Source organism: Haplochromis burtoni, unplaced genomic scaffold (assembly GCF_018398535.1).
Source record: "Haplochromis burtoni strain Fernald_Lab_line unplaced genomic scaffold, NCSU_Asbu1 Contig_20, whole genome shotgun sequence".
NCBI classification, from domain to species: Eukaryota; Metazoa; Chordata; class Actinopteri; order Cichliformes; family Cichlidae; genus Haplochromis; species Haplochromis burtoni.
This window is the reverse complement of record NW_024582381.1, coordinates 1,577,849-1,589,034: the sequence shown is the minus strand read 5'-3', so window position 1 is coordinate 1,589,034 and position 11,186 is coordinate 1,577,849.

The following is an 11,186-nucleotide window of genomic DNA, read 5'->3' as shown; positions in this document are numbered from 1 at the left end:
AAGATGGATGACTCAGTCACAGTGAATGGCCAAGACATCCAACTTCCACAACCTTGAGGACAAGCAAATTGTTCATGCTGCTTTTGAGGAAGAAATATGTTTCTTTTTCTACTCTTTTTCACTTTTTGGGTGACCAGGACATCCCACATCCTCTGCAGCTGCTGACTGAAACATACCTGAGAGCACCTGATATATGTTGGAGGCGATACTGTTTCAGAGCACTTTATGAGAACTTAAGCGAGCTTGTCTGCTTTTGCCATTGATAATAAACGATCCCCGTTATGGTCAGGACTTTAAATGGAAACACGCCAGGGTCATGCACTGCTTCACATCCTGAGCACGCTCACATACGCTGGGACTCGTTCTCTTCAGTGTAATTTGTGTCCTTTTTTTAATTGTTTTTGTGCCTTTGTTGTTGTTATTTTAAATATTTGGTAATATTTTCTGCCTCTCTGTCATTATTTTGAGTTTCTTTAACACTTTAAAAGTCTTTTGATTCATTTTGTGTTTCTTTTGGGCTCTTGGGTGTATTTTTATGTCTTTGTTTTATGTCTCTCTGACATCATTTTTAATCTCTTGGGTATTGTTATTTTCTCTTTGGTGAGATTATATTGACTCATTGGTGTATTTTATGTCTCTTTTGATTTATTTTGACTCTTCAGTGTGATTTTGTCTCTTTGGTGCCAGTTTGTGCCTCTGAAGTGAGCCACGCTAAGTTCAGAACTTTAAATGGAAAACATGCCAGCTTCACACCCCGAGCATGCTCACTTACGCCAGGGCACTTTTTTTTGAGTCTTTGTTGTATTTTTATTATCTCTTTGGTTACGCTTTCTCTCTCCACTTTTTGGCACCATTTTTTTTTATCTCTTGGGTATTGTTTTTGTGTCAGTCCAGTGTTATTTTAAGTTTCTTTGTTACTATTTTCTAGCTTTTGCTTATGCTTTGAGTCTCTCTGGCATCGTTCTGCGTTTCTTGGGTATATTTTTTTATCTCTATGGAGATATCGTTTTGACTCTTTGGTGTATTTTGTGTCTCTTTGGCACCGATTTGTTTCTCTCTGTTTACATTTTGCGTCTTCTTTTGATTCATTTTGCGTGTCTTTGGTGCAGTTTTGTGCCTCCTAAGTGAGCTCATCTGTTTATTCCATCGGTTATAAATGAGCCACGTTATGTTCAGGACTTTAAGTGGAACACATGCTTGCTTCATGGACTGTTTCACACCCTCAGCGTGCTGATATAAATTCCTTTTTTAGGGGCCAAAAGTCAAGTTCAGCGACGAAAAGCTAAATGTGGGGACTTTCTGTGAAGAAAGCATCCTGTCTGTTTTTTAATTAGACTTCCAGACTGGTTACTGTTTGACCAGCAGCCAGTGTTTGGAAGGCTGCACAGCCCAATGTTACAAAGATGCTTGTTTTGGACCATCATATTGTTTGCATTATTTGAACAGCGTGGTAGTGTGAATGCTGCAGTGCCATCGCAGTAGTTCTGGTAGTTGCCAGCAGCAACATACAATGTAGGTTTAATTGCAAAAATGACAGCAGCATGTGAATGCTAATACACCAGCCTCTTTGAATCCACTGCCAGGCCCACCATCAAATTTGGTCTCATTTTGATCTTCGTTGGCCTGGTTTGTGTGTGTGAGCGCGTGCACTGTCCATAACTAGGCTCAACCCTTTCTGGACTCCAAGAGTCGATCTGGTCTTTTACCTTTCAAAGGGCTAAAAAATGTTGCCCGCATGTTTGTACTTGCTGGTCCAGCTGTTGCGGTTAACAGCCAATAATGAAGCACCTTGAACCTGCATTCCTTCTAATGACCAATAGGGGGCCTTCAATTGCAAACAAGTCTCATTTTACACATCTGTGACCTTAGATTACATTTTCCTGATGAGATTATGGTTTCAATCTGCAGTTTCAGCTCTAATTGAGCAACATGACAGGGCTCTAGACTAACTTTTTGCCATGGTTGCACTGGTGCGCCTAAATTTTATTTTTAGGCGCACCAGCACAAAATTTAGGCGTACAAGCACAAAAGTTAGGCGTACCCAAATTTTTTAACTGCATTACTTAACACCGCAGTTTTACATATTCACGTTTTTTTGATTTGTAAATGATTAACTAACAACCTTTCAAAATGATTAACTTGACACCCCCTTTGCTGCCCAAATTAACAGCAGCTCCATCAGCCCCCATAGCAATGATTTTATCCAACCAGTTACTGCACTGGTCCCCAAGAGCAGCAAATGCTTTCTTTGAGGCAGCATAAATTCCTAAACAAATTAAAAAAAAATACCATTTACTTATCAGATCAAGAGTTTACAATGCAGTCTTTTTCAGTTTGAGTTTCTATATTCATGTATTATTGCTATGTTTAATTTTCAATAATAAGAATATGCTAGATATGGTTAATTCAGTAACACGACGTAATATTATTAATCATATACATAGGCTACGTGACATGACATGGCTTACCTTGGGCATGGGCATGCTGGACCTCAATGTGTCCAATCAGTATATTCGCTGGTCTCCCGTTTTGCAAGATACGAGCGTACACAATGACACATTCTTTTGTGGCGATGTCTGTGTCTCCATCGATCAGGAAGGCCATGTATGTACTGTTCGCAATTTCCACTGACGTCTTTTTTTTCAGTGTGTCAGCGATTACGCCTATAAACTGGGCGCACGCAACATCATTGCTGTATGTGGGGTTTATGTCCAAGCCATTTTTACTGTGAAGAGTTATTTCTGACTTGAACTTAGTAAACGGAACTTCTTCTTTTGCAATATTGTAGGCAATGTTAAACTTAATGATCATCTCAGCCTCCTCCGATGACCTGTTTACTCCTGCCTGCCGCTGAAAGGCAGTGGGGAGCGGGGACATTTTGGCAGAGCATTTATCGCGGCATATAATGTGTCTTCTCGATGCTGTATGCTTTTTCAGCGTTTCAATTCGAAACATATTAGCACCAGTGACAAATGCAGTGTTGCCGGCCATGGTCTTTCCACACTCGCGACAATAAATGCAGTGCATCATATTGTCAGCTTGGCTGTATCTTAGCCAGAGAAACTGGTCAAGCCACTTGATTCGAAATTTATACATTTTCTCACTTTTACTTTCAGTGGACTCCGGCTGGGAGTCGATCGTATGTGGCTCATTTTCTGATGCCGTCTCCGGACCAGTGTTTGACAAAAACAGAGAGGTTGATGGCTCCGTGTCAGAGCGCTGGCTCAGAATTTTGGACTGATCAGGCCTTAACTTAACGAAAAAATTATCAATTGTTCTTTTCATATTTTCTCAATACCAACTTCATACACTTCTGACCTGGGCTACTCACCCTTCTCTATCTGCCCGCACTTTCAAACGTAAACACAAGTAGGTCTGCAGGAATATCTGGACCACGGCCAATCACAGAGGTCCCCACCTCTGAGTATCTCTGATTGGTTTAGAACACGACATGGGCATAATGTGTGTCTGTTGTTGAACACACGGAGACTTTCAGGGTTGCTGAAACTTTTTTTTCCGAGAAAATACTTGGTCGCACCGGTGTGACCAAGTTTTTTTTTTTTAATTGGTCGCACCGGTGCAACCAAATATTTTTTATTAGTCGCACCATGGAGAAATTTGGTCGCATTTGCGACCAAATTGGTCGCACTCTAGAGCCCTGCATGATACTAACTTTGGATACAAGTGATAAAACACACCTGTATCAACACACACTACGGCTCCTCCACCTCTGGTTTTAGGGAAGGCTATAAGTTGTGGTGGCATCTTTCAAAAATAAAAAACAGCTTTTCCACCTTAAATCCCAAGCCATTCCCAGAATCTATCAGATCCCACAGCATAAGCTCTGTCCCTCCTTTGACTGTTTAAGTGCTGGTTTTAAGAACTAAATCTTCAGATTTTTTTCTGTGTTTCTGTAGCTGGAAACAGTGCAAGCTGCTTCAGCTCTATATGTTAAAACAAAAAAGTTAGATAAGCCAGATCCAGGTTTGACCTTTTCCAGATCACATTTCTTAAATATTTTGTCTGTACGAAGCCTAGACTGTAGAAACCTAATTGAATCCACTCTTAGTGGACAAAATGCTAAATTAACAGTGCAAACAAACCTGTTGATTAAGTCAACAGTTTATAAGCTGCAGCTTGTTCACACTGCATTCTTACAACGCTGCGTCACCTGATTAGAAGTCAGATAAAGCAGAGATTTCCTGGACTTTATGCAAGTAAATCGGCTCTATTTATTACACCGTAAGGGAGTGATTCGGTCGTTACAAGCAGGCCTTCAGATGGCTTTCTAATGGGCTGTAGTTGGGGTATCGGTAATGATACGTCAGTCTGCCTGCTGAAAGGTCACAGCGCTAACATGACTCTGTGATGAGTGACAAAATGGAGTTAATGTGGCGTTCGGGGTACACGGCTCGAGCTAAGTAAACATACGACGGAGCACATGTGAGTGTGGAGGGAGATGACGTGGGGCAGGGAAAGGGAGTGAACCAAAGCTGGGAGATTAAAAGAAAACAACTTTCAGCTGAGCTCCACAGTTAGTCACTGTAGATCAGTGTGGAGGACTTTTTAGGTCATGATGGTTAAGTAAGCATCCACAAACATCTCTGATTTTAACAAAAAAATGAACCACTTTCTCAGACTTTTTGTTGTGTCCTTGATTACATCTGTGAATCTTCTCCAAGGTCTTTCTCTTTTCCTCCTGCCTGGCAGCTCCATCTTCAACATCCTTTCTTCAACATATCCACTATCCCTCGTCTGCACACATCCAAACCATCCCAGTGTTAACAATTAATCTTTGTCTCCATTTTCTGTCCACCCTGGTCACTCCCATCAAAGGACTTAGCTCTGCCACCTTTAGCTAATTATTTTTGGCTAAACCTAACCTCATTGTTTTATTTAAAAGAAATGCAAATGAAGAATAAGATTTCGTCGTCACCCTCATGCAAGATTCTGTTGGTTTTTATCACCGTTTCGATGAGACATCAGTGCATGAGTTCAGAGACACTCAAATTACAGAGAGGGAGAATCTGTAGTAGCTGGAAAAGATGAAACTTTCTGGAGAAAATGACCGAAGCTCTTTACTATTTCCAACATGTCAGGTTAGAGGGTCTAACAAAGGGAGGTTTTTCCTGAATGGCAATTCAGACACATGCCACAAACACCACTATTGAGTCTTTGCAGACATGTGCAGACTAACCGTGCGACTCAATTTATTCGCCATTTTGGACTTTGGAAAAACACGTCTTCAAAGCTCTTTGTGATTGCTGCGGATGGACAACGAGGATGCGATGCCAAACATCTGTTTCCCTAGCAACTCTCGAGATGTGTCCACCATGATGTAAGGTTGGAAACCTACATAAACAGGAACAGTTGATGCCCAACACAACTAAGGCAGTGACCTTAAACCAGGCTCTAACGTATACGTATTCTGCTTGTAAAAGTGAAAAATATTCAATTTGGTAGATCAGAGGTTGTGACAGTTTCAGGTGAGGTCGTGTTGACCTGTCAGGCTGCTGGAGACATCCCATGATGCACTGCTCCTCCATTCCACATGTGTTTATAAGTCACTACTGCATGTCACCGTCTTTCCTGTCCTTCTTTTTTGCCCTATTATCCTGGTTATGCTGGTGAACTTTTCCGTTGAAAAGAGTTCTTCCTCCTCACTGTCACCAATCGTTGCTCACATGGGAACATCAGATTGCTGGGTTTTCCTCTCATATAAAGAGCCTTGAGGCAACTGCTGTGTGAATTGTTGCTATATAAATAAAATTACAGTCAACATTTTTTCTAGCTTGTTTTCTTCTCTGTTTTCCATCTACAGTTTCGTGAAGCAGACTTTCCACTGAGCAGCTGACCGTTATCATTACGTCAGTGTAACGGATCTGCTCACACACTCCCCGTTAGCTCACTGATTGTTTTTCATTAACATTTAAAAACAGTTTCTGTCACGCTGTCCTGTTGAAAAAGTAAGACGGGGGAGGTCGCAGGCTGTTCTACTAACTGAGCATGTGCTGCTTTTAATGTGTTTCTGTGTGGTAGACTTTAACAACCACCCTCCTCCTTCTCCTCCTCTTGAGCCTGACCACCATTCAGGTGCAAATAGCGGCCGAGGCATGCGTCAAATTTACAGCCTGGCTTTACAGTGTATGGTTGTCTGGACACTCCCTCCTTTCTCCTGTGGCTGCAGCTCTTTGGGTGGCTCGGGGAAACATCTGGAGGGGACAATGAATCCTGGGGTCGCTCAGCGGCGCTCTTTCAGCGACACATGCCGGCGACGGACGCAAATCAAACGCGCCCACACACATAATACCGCTCGGGCTCTCTATCAAATTGCCGTCAGACATTTTTATGGTCAAGTCACACACAACAACACAGATTCAACTTGTGGAATCATCACACTTCTAATACGATTAAGAACCTGCCAAAATACAGGGTGGGACGGTGACATCAACACTTATTTCTGCATGCATAGACAGTACGTCAGGGAAGGAAGTCAAAGGAGGTCTTTGAGATGTTTTAACCATTTGAAAGTTGAGTGGTTTAAGAGAAAGTGATGCTTGCAACACCGTTCAGAAGTCAAAGCTGTGACGCCACCTCCAGAGGTCCCATATCCATTGGTCAGAGCAATTTTGGTTTCACAACAGGGTCCAAATGTTGAAGGTGATCAACATTTCTGTCTCAACCAGATCACTGAGATAATTCTATTCCAACAATTCACAATTAGAAATGTGAAAATCTTTTGAGGTCCATCCAAAAACTTTCACCACAGCTCTGATCACACATATGGATGTATTTTCTTTTGAGTTTTCATTTTCATCCTCTGACCATTTAATGGCTGAACTAGATTTCCCACCAACATTTTTACTTTCAAAAATTAAGTTCCAACTAACAATAAGATATCAAACAAAGTACACAGTATGGTGTCAAAAATGGTGCACATCTTTGACAGCGTTTTTCAGTGGTCTGAAACACCATTTATCTGCAGATGAAAGGCCAAAACATGTAGGGAAAGCTACGCTTATCAAAATACCTGTGTACGTGTGGTCGTAGCCTTCATCGTGTCTAAACAACAAACTTAAAAATGTAAATAGAGCTGATAAAAATCTGCAGAGGGTTGGGGATGATGACTAACCAAAGAATTGCAGCATATTAGAAAGACGAGATCGTCATCCAGAAATATTGACAAGAAACATCTTGACGGGCTGAACGGTTTTCCTGACGTGACTCACGAGCACGTGTTGCATCTATCAAAGTAAAGACAGGACCTATTTAATTTATTTATACTCTTACAAGCGGGCACAACATGGTCATCAGTCATTTTGCTGACACAGTGAGCGTACATGTTGCACCAGGACGATAACCCCACATCAGGCGCTCCATACCATATTGATGGTGGTTCTCCTCCAACACATTAACTCTCATTACTGCTCCACTGAACCGCCTGGCATTTACAATGACAAATTCCTCCTGGCATGGGCCCACCAGGACCTGATTTACAGACCTCTGCAGCCCCCTCAGCACCCTGCACATATTGCAGGAGTTTAACACGGTAGATCCAATTTTGGACAGGAAAAAAAAAAAAAATTTCTCAAATGTCACTAATTTGCAAACTGGGGAATAAAACTGTGCTGTTTCTCCAATCTGTGGAAGGTATTTTCCAATCCAGCAATTAGATTATTAGCCCGGGAGTCAGATTTTTCATACGTTTAACGGCTTTTAATGGAACGCTTCTGTAACGTTAACATGTTTTTTATTGCCCCAGCCATGCAGCAAGACATTACGGCCTGACTCACGTTAACATGTAATGAAAGAAAGTTTTTCCTCGTCATGACTCTCTTTGTGGTTCGAGTCCCTCTTCAGCTGCAGAGCGTGGACAAATCGAATTGTCCTCCCAGAGAAAAAAGCTCCAGAAACTACTTCACGTTGATTGATGCTCCTCGAGTTGGTGAAGGAGGAAGAGCTCAATTAGTGTGTGTGAGAGGGGGGTTGGGTGTAATTGAGTTAAAGGCTCCCCAGGCCTGAACTGAATTAAGAGCAGATTAAAGGTAAAGTGCTGAGTGTGTGAGACTGTGTTTTATCCTGTTTCTTAAGCATTACAATAATAAAAATATAAATCATATTAAACGTGCTTTGAGTTTTAGCTGTTGTCAACCTTTAGTATCAAATCACACGTTTTTCATCTCCCCCCCATAAAAAATAAAATAAAATAAAATCTGTTTATATGAGCCTCATAGTGAAGATGATGCAGCCTGCTAGGTAAAATTAGTCTGTTAATGTTATGGCTACTTTCAAAAAAACAAATGCAAAGCTATTTATGATTATTTGGTACTTCAATTTGTTTGATTTTTTTTAAATTATATAATTCAAATAATTAAAGTTACTATACTTACAAATAGGGCTGTGCGATATGATCAAAATCTCATATCCTAATATAAAACATCTATCGTCCGATAACGATATAAATCACAAAAATTTAACATTTTCTGTAAATTCTGTGAATCTCGGGTAGCTGAAGTGTTTCCAGCTGGGCGTTGTGTACCTGGAGTCGAGTGTTTTACCGATGCATGAAAGGATACATTTTTAGACATAGGTTGTAACGGCCGCCGTTTTCTTTGCGGCATGCTGCAGGGAAAAGCCTGTTCTAACGTTCGAGTCTAAGGTTTATTTTTTAGTACCTACGGCTCTTTTTTGCTTCTCATCGGTAAATACTCCGCATACTATTTCACGTAATTCAGTTTATTTTGAAAAGTCTCAACAGGATCTTGAGCTTTATTGTGAAAGGTTTATGTGGAAAATAAACAAGTGGACACGTGATGGTTTTACCATTGTTGTTGCTAACGACAATGCATAAAAGCAGGCGCTTGTCCGTCCATAGTGTGGTTATAGTAAATATAAGAGAAAGAGAGAACTTTAAGAAATTAATATAGCCACAACAGTGACCATCAAAACGATGAAAAAATATTGCCGTAAACAGTTTATTTTGCGACACCACAAAACAAACAATAGCTTAAAATGAAACGATAGACGTTTTTAATATCGTCATCCAATATATATCATTATATCAAACAGCCCTACTTACAAAGCAGAACAATTATGAAATGAAGGAAATAATAATGTATTAGCATGTAGCAAGCAGTTTCTTGCTTTGTCAAATGCCAACAAAAAAATAACTTAAAATTTTGACTTACTTCTGCCCGATGCATAAACAAGCTTCTATAATGGAGAACTTAAAGATGGCAATAATGGCCGCACCTTTTTACACATTAAAAAATAATTACTTACGCTCTGAAAGGCATCAATGGCACAAACATTGTCAACTTTGCTAACTAAGCTAGCTAGCTGATAATTAAGCACTCCCGCTCATCCAAAAATGGTCATTTTGCGTCCAAATAACAACATGGCGGCAGGCAAAATGTCTATCAGATTTTACTGTTATTGAATATGATACGGTATTTCTAACTGCTGTGATGCTGAGATCACGAACTGGCACATTTTGCTAAAATTTGGTAGAAATATCGCAGCTACTAGATATTTCCATTCTGTGCAGCTAAAAAGTGTTTACAGTTTGGATTTTTAATAAACTTATTACTAAGTTCTCCTTCTGTTCGCTATATTGTTGTTTCTCTACCACAGATCTTCAGTTACATTCCAGTGCTACTTAGCTCTGCTGTTAGAAAGGCCTGTGTCTGCTTTGAAGTACGACCCAGCTGCCCCATTCATGCCTTAAGTGCACACCAGGTGCCTCGGACCACAAAAAGCTGGAGAAGAAAAGCTCTTTGCTCCTCAAAAAAGCCCAACGTCACAAATCTCCCAGCTACCCCCCACGTCTGCAGCCGCCATGGAGGTCAAGTGGAGCTTTTTGTGAGCAAACGGTGGATTAAAGTCTAAATAAAAGAGGAGATTTATAGAGTAACGCGCTGTTGTTTTAGTACAAGTTTATGATAACGTAACTCAGACAGCCCCTCTCTAGGCAGTGCCTACACTAATAGCTGGGGATAAAACTCACGTCAGCTACATAAACATCTGAGCTGCAGGTTAAAGAAGCAGCAGGTTTCACACACACAGCAATAAACTGGAGATTTTAATAGTTAATGAATGCCACATACCACCTGCCTTATTCCAGCCTGAAGCCCTAAAAGGAAAACAAAACAACCCCAAAAACCATTAGAGGCAGCCCTCAGCGAGTCTGAGCTGATTTAAGTGACGTCCACCCAAATATGTTCAAGTCTCGGACATGATCACGGCACATTTAATCTATTCATTTATTTTTCAGATTTTTTTTAATTACTGGACTAATTTTATATTATAGTAAAATACCTTCATGTGAGTATTAGGGACATCACAGCACTGTTTCTATAACATCATGTTGTTATGGAAACAGGTGCCGTCGAGGGAAGACGCTGAACAGTTATGGTGCTCCATTTTTGAAAACTAACGTTAATGTTTCAGCCTTTTTTTTCCTAGAGCGCCCTCTAGTGCAGGCAATATTTGTACAATTCCATTGGCAGGAAGTGAAACAACTAGAATGTGCATCTTTTATATACAGTGCATGACGGACACGTGACTATTCTCTGATATGTAATTGTAAACCCTTTGTGATGCTGAGGGGAAGTCCTTCCTTAGAACATCTTGCTTCATTCTTCCTGCTGTAAATAAATCTGTGCTCAGATTCTTCTTTGTGTTAATAATCTCGGAGTAAACTCGAGCAAAGCTGCAGGGCATAGCTGAAGATTTATCCTCCAAATAAAACATTTATTTATCTTTATTTATTTACCTACCTGTACTCAGCGAGATTTGCTCCGAGGCTCTCGTGCTTTAGCATCGGTGCTAAGGAAGACAGACGGGAGTAATTAGCCTCACCTGGAACTAGCAGTGAATTATCCTTGCCACGGGCAGACATGAACAACCCACTCCACTAGCTCCCACTTTCTCCCTCCAAAACTTTGTTTCCGCAACATTATTCTCCCTTAGGTCTCGAGTTGTAGGATCTCTGGTAAGCTTTCTTTATCACCTCCTGGTTTTTGTCCTTTTTCAGGGGTTTTCCTGCCTCGTAACCGATTTCTTTTATTTCTCTTACTACCTTTATGTTAATTTCTATCTCAGGCTCTTTTAGTGCACATCCTCTCTATCAAACTAAACCTTCCTCCTGTCCATGTTTGCACATGTGTTTAATCTAATCTGTTTTT